Below are 6,000 nucleotides of genomic sequence, written 5' to 3' on the forward strand. Positions count from 1 at the left end.
CTAGAACAGTGATCTCAAACACGCGGCCCGTGGGCCGCAATTGGCCCACAGGTCGCAACGTTATATTGCGGCCCCCACCTTAATATAAAAGATTAATGTTAGTGCAGCCCGCAAGTTTTACAAACCCTGTTTCCATACGAGTTGGGAAATTGTGTTAGATGTAAATCTAAATGGAATACAATGATTTGTAAATCCTTGTCAACCCATATTCAGTTGAATATGCTACAAAGACAACATATTTTTTTTGCAAATAATAATTAACTTAGAATTTCATGGCTGCAACACGTGCCAAAGTAGTTGGGAAAGGGCATGTCCACTACTGTGTTACATCACCTTTTCTTTTAACAACACTCAATAAAGGTTTGGGAACTGAGGAAACTAATTGTTGAAGCTTTGAAAGTGGAATTCTTTCCCATTCTTGTTTTATGTAGAGCTTCAGTCGTTCAACAGTCCGGGGTCTCCGCGGTCGTATTTTACGCTTCATAATGCGCCACACATTTTCGATTGGAGACAGGCATGGACCACAAGCGGGCCAGGAAAGGACCTGCACTCTTTTTACAAAGCCACGCTGTTGTAACACGTGCTGAATGTGGCTTGGCATTGTCTTGCTGAAATAAGCAGGGGCATCCATGAAAAAGACGGCGCTTAGATGACAGCATATGTTGTTCCAAAACCTGTATGTACCTTTCAGTATTAATTGTGCCTTCACAGATGTGTAAGTTACCCATGCCCTAGGCACTAATGCACCCCCATACCATCAAAGATGCTGGCTTTTTAACTTTGCGTGGATAACAGTCTGGATGGTTCGCTTCCCCTTTGGTCCGAATGACACGATGTCGAATATTTCCAAAAACAATTTGAAATGTGGCCTCATCAGACCACAGAACACTTTTCCACTTTGCATCAGTCCATCTTAGATGATCTCGGGCCCAGAGAAGCCGGCGGCGTTTCTGGATGTTGTTGATAAATGGCTTCCACTTTGCATAGTAGAGCTTTAATCTGCACTTACAGATGTAGCGACCAACTGTATTTAGTGACAGTGGTTTTCTAAAGTGTTCCTGAGCCCATGTGGTGATATCCTTTAGAGATTGATGTCGGTTTTTGATACAATGCCGTCTGAGGGATCGAAGGCCACGGTCATTCAATGTTGGTTTCCGACCATGCCGCGTACGTGGAATGATTTCTCCAGATTCTCTGAACCTTTTGATGATATTATGGAGCGTAGATGTTGAAATCCCAAAATTTCTTGCAATTGCACTTTGAGAAACGTTGTTCTTAAACTGTTTGACTATTTGCTCACACAGTTGTGGACAAAGGGGTGTACCTCGCCCCATCCTTTCTTGTGAAAGACTGAGCATTTTTGGGGAAGCTGTTTTTATACCCAATCATGGCACCCACCTGTTCCCAATTAGCCTGCACACCTGTGGGATGTTCCAAATAAGTGTTTGATGTGCATTCTTCAACTTTATCAGTATATATTGCCACCTTTCCTGACTTCTTTGTCATTGTGTTGCTGGCATCAAATTCTAAAGATAATGATTATTTGCAAAAAAAAAAAATAAAGTTTATGGGTTTGAACATCAAATATGTTGTCATATTTAACTGAATATGGGTTGAAAAGGATCTGCAAATAATTTTATTCCGTTTATATTTACATCTAACACAATTTCTCAACTCATATGAAAATGGGGTTTGTACTTTGGATGGACCGCTCGCCTGTATCGGTTGGGGACATCTCTACGCTGCTGATCCGCTTGAGATGGTTTCCTGTGGACGGGACTCTCACTGCTGTCTTGGAGCCACTATGGATTGAACTTTCACAGTATCATGTTAGACCCGCTCGACATCCATTGCTTTCGGTCCCCTAGAGGGGGGGGGGTTGCCCACATCTGAGGTCCTCTCCAAGGTTTCTCATAGTCAGCATTGTCACTGGCGTCCCACTGAATGTGAATTCTCCCTGCCCCCTGGGTGTGAGTTTTCCTTGCCCTTTTGTGGGTTCTTCCGAGGATGTTGTAGTCGTAATGATTTGTGCAGTCCTTTGAGACATTTGTGATTTGGGGCTATATAAATAAACATTGATTGATTGATTGATTGACTTTGTATCGTTAAAGACTTACGGTTATTAGAAAACATGACTGCACATCATAATAGCAGCTACACTTTCCATCTTAAAGTTCTCAAAAAATTACTTGGGAATTTCTGCATGTGGCCCCCGGGCCTTAATTTGCCCAGGTCTGTCTTAGGGGGATTTGTATTAGACTCCACTGGAAATGCACACTGGCCCCCAGTGTGGCACCAGTGTGGCCCCCATGTTGCTTGCATGCACACTTTGATAAAGTGAAAACAAAGGAAGTTGACCGGGGGGAAATCCATCCATCCATCCATTTTCTACCGCTTATTCCCTTTTGGGGTCGCGGGGGGTGCTGGCGCCTATCTCAGCTACAATTGGGCGGAAGGCGGGGTACACCCTGGACAAGTCGCCACCTCATCACAGGGCCAACACAGATAGACGGACAACATTCACCCTCACATTCACACACTAGGGACCATTTAGTGTTGCCAATCAACCTATCCCCAGGTGCATGTCTTTGGAAGTGGGAGGAAGCCGGAGTATCCGGAGGGAACCCACGCATTCACGGGGAGAACATGCAAACTCCACACAGAAAGATCCCGAGCCTGGATTTGAACCCAGGACTGCAGGACCTTCGTATTGTGAGGTAGACACACTAACCCCTCTGCCACCGTGAAGCCCACCGGGGGGAAATGTAGAATAAAATAGGTCGCCAGACCTTCAAAGCCATCAGTGGCAACTCCAAACACTTGAAAGAACAAATGGTGAGTCTTGCTGAAAGAAACATGTCCACATGATTTCAGTTGACATGGAAGTCACAAGGCAACACAAAATGTATTCCTCTGGAACAGGGGTCACCAACACGGTGCCCGCGGGCACCAGGTGGCCCGTAAGGACCAGATGAGTCGCCCGCTGGCCTGTTCTAAAAATAGCTCAAATAGCAGCACTTACCAGTGAGCTGCCTCTATTTTTTAAATTGTATTTATTTACTAGCAAGCTGGTCTCGCTTTGCTCGACATTTTTAATTCTAAGAGGGACAAAACTCAAATACAATTTGAAAATCCAAGAAAATATTTTAAAGTCTTGGTCCTCACTTGTTTCAATAAATTCATTTATTTTTTTACTTTGATTCTTATAAGTTTCAGAAAGACAATTTTTGAGAAAAAATACAACCTTAGAAATGATTTAAGGATTTTCAAACACATATACCTTTTTACCTTTTAAATTCCTTCCTCTTCTTTCCTGACAATTTAAATCAATGTTCAATTAAATTTTAAATTTTTATTGTAAAGAATAATAAATACATTTTAATTTAATTCTTCATTTTAGCTTCTGTTTTTTCGACAAAGAATATTTGTGAAATATTTCTTCAAACTTATTATGATTAAAATTTTAAAAAATATTCTGGCAAATCTATAAAATCTTTAGAATCCAATTCAAATCTTATTTCAGAGTCTTTTGAATTTCTTTAAAAAAAAAATTCTGGAAAGTCTAGAAGAAATAATGATTTGTCTTAGAAATATAGCTTGGTCTAATTTGTTATATATTCTAACAAAGTGCAGATTGGATTTTAACCTATTTAAGACATGTCATCAAAAATCTAAAATTAATCTTAATCAGGAAAAATTACTAATGATGTTCCATAAATATATTTTTTAATTTTTTCAAAAAGATTCGAATTAGCTAGTTTTTCTCTTCTTTTTTTCGGTTGAATTCTGAATTTTAAAGGGTCGAAATTGATGAGAAACTTTGTTTCAAAATGTAATTTTCATTTTTTTCCTGTTTTTTTCCTCTATTAAACCATTCAATTAAATGTTTTTTTCATCATTTATTATCTACAAAAAACCTTCCGTAAAAGGAAAAAAATGTACTACGGAATGACAGACAGAAATACCCATTTTTTTAATATATCTATCGTGGGGCAAAAAAGTATTTAGTCAGACAGCGATTGTGCAAGTTCTCCAACTTAAAATGGTGAGAGGTCTGTAATTTTCATCATAGGTACACTTCAACTGTGAGAGACAGAAGGTGAAAAAAAATCCAGGAATTCACATTGTAGGAATTTTAAAGAATTTATTTGTAAATTATGGTGGAAAATAAGCATTTGGTCAACCATTCAAAGCTCTCACTGATGGAAGGAGGTTTTGGCTCAAAATCTCACCATACATGGCCCCATTCATTCTTTCCATAACACGGATCAATCGTCCTGTCCCCTTAGCAGAAAACCAGCCCCAAAGCATGATGTTTCCACCCCCATGCTTCACAGTAGGTATGGTGTTCTTGGGATGCAACTCAAAATTCTTCTTCTTCTTCCAACACGACTAGTTGAGTTTATACCAAAATGGATACATGGATGATACAGCAGAGGATTGGGAGAATGTCATGTGGTCAGATGAAACCAAAATAGAACTTTTTGGAATAAACTCAACTCGTCATGTTTGGAGGAAGAAGAATACTGAGTTGCATCCCAAGAACACCAAACCTACTGTGAAGCATGGGGGTGGAAACATCATGCTTTGGGGCTGGTTTTCTGCTAAGGGGACAGGACGATTGATCCGTGTTAAGAATGAATGGGGCCATGTATCGTAAGATTTTGAGCCAAAACCTCCCTCCATCAGTGAGAGCTTTGAATGGTTGACCAAATACTTATTTTCCACCATAATTTACAAATAAATTCTTTAAAATTCCTACAATGTGAATTCCTGGATTTTTTTTTCACATTCTGTCTCTCACAGTTGAAGTGTACCTATGATGAAAATTACAGACCTCTGTCATCATTTTAAGTGGGAGAACTTGGACAATCTGTGGCTGACTAAATACTTTTTTGCCCTACTGTATATACATAGATTTATTTATTAAAGGTAAATTGAGCAAATTGGCTATTTCTGGCAATTTTTTAAGTGTGTATCAAACTGGTAGCCCTTCGCATTAATAAGTACCCAAGAAGTAGCTCTTGGTTTCAAAAATGTTGGTGACCCCTGCTGTGGAATGTGACATTTGGAATGATTCGCCAGATGATTCTTCAAGCAGGATCTTGTTCTAAGTGTCCACTCTCGCGTTACTTCAAAGGGGGCGTTGCCTGATTGCGCCAGAGCCCTCACAACACTTCCGCATTCTCCGCCAATCAACTTTCAGGCCTGTGTGAACATCAATATTTACATAAACGAAAACGGTAAGTTCCAAAATTAAATTAGACCTTAACTACGGCACACATCTTATTTGCATCGCCTGTGTTCAAATATTGCTGTAAAGCAAACCCCTATTGGACCAAAAATACAAAAACAAATCCGTCCGGAGCCGCAAAAAATGAAAAGCCATATTACATAGATAGTGAGATATAAATTGAATTATGAAGACTTAAAGGAAACTAAATGAGCTCAAATATAGCTACAAATGAGGCATAGTAATGCAATATGTACATATAGCATGTTAGCATCGATTAGCTTACAGCAGTTGTTCTCAAATGGGGTACGTGTACCCCTGGGGGTACTTGAAGGTATGCCAAGGGGTACGTGAGATTTTTTTTAAATATTCTAAAAATAGCAACAATTCAAAAATCCTTTATAAATATATTTATTGAATGATACTTTAACAAAATATGAATGTAAGTTCATAAAATGTGAAAAAAACAACAATGCAATATTCAGTGTTGACAGCTAGATTTTTTTGTGGACATGTTCCATAAATATTGATGTTAAAGATTTCTTTTTTTATGGAGAAATGTTTGGAATTAAGTTGATGAATCCAGATGGATCTCTATTACAATCCCCAAAGAGGTCACTTTAAGTCGATGATTACTTCTATGTGTAGAAATCTTTATTTATAATTGAATCAGTTGTTTATTTTTCAACAAGTTTTTAGTTATTTTTATGTTTTTTTCCCCAAATACTTCAAGAAAGACCTTTACAAATGAGCAATATTTTGCACTT

Source organism: Nerophis ophidion, linkage group LG23, assembly GCF_033978795.1.
Source record: "Nerophis ophidion isolate RoL-2023_Sa linkage group LG23, RoL_Noph_v1.0, whole genome shotgun sequence".
NCBI lineage: Eukaryota > Metazoa > Chordata > Actinopteri > Syngnathiformes > Syngnathidae > Nerophis > Nerophis ophidion.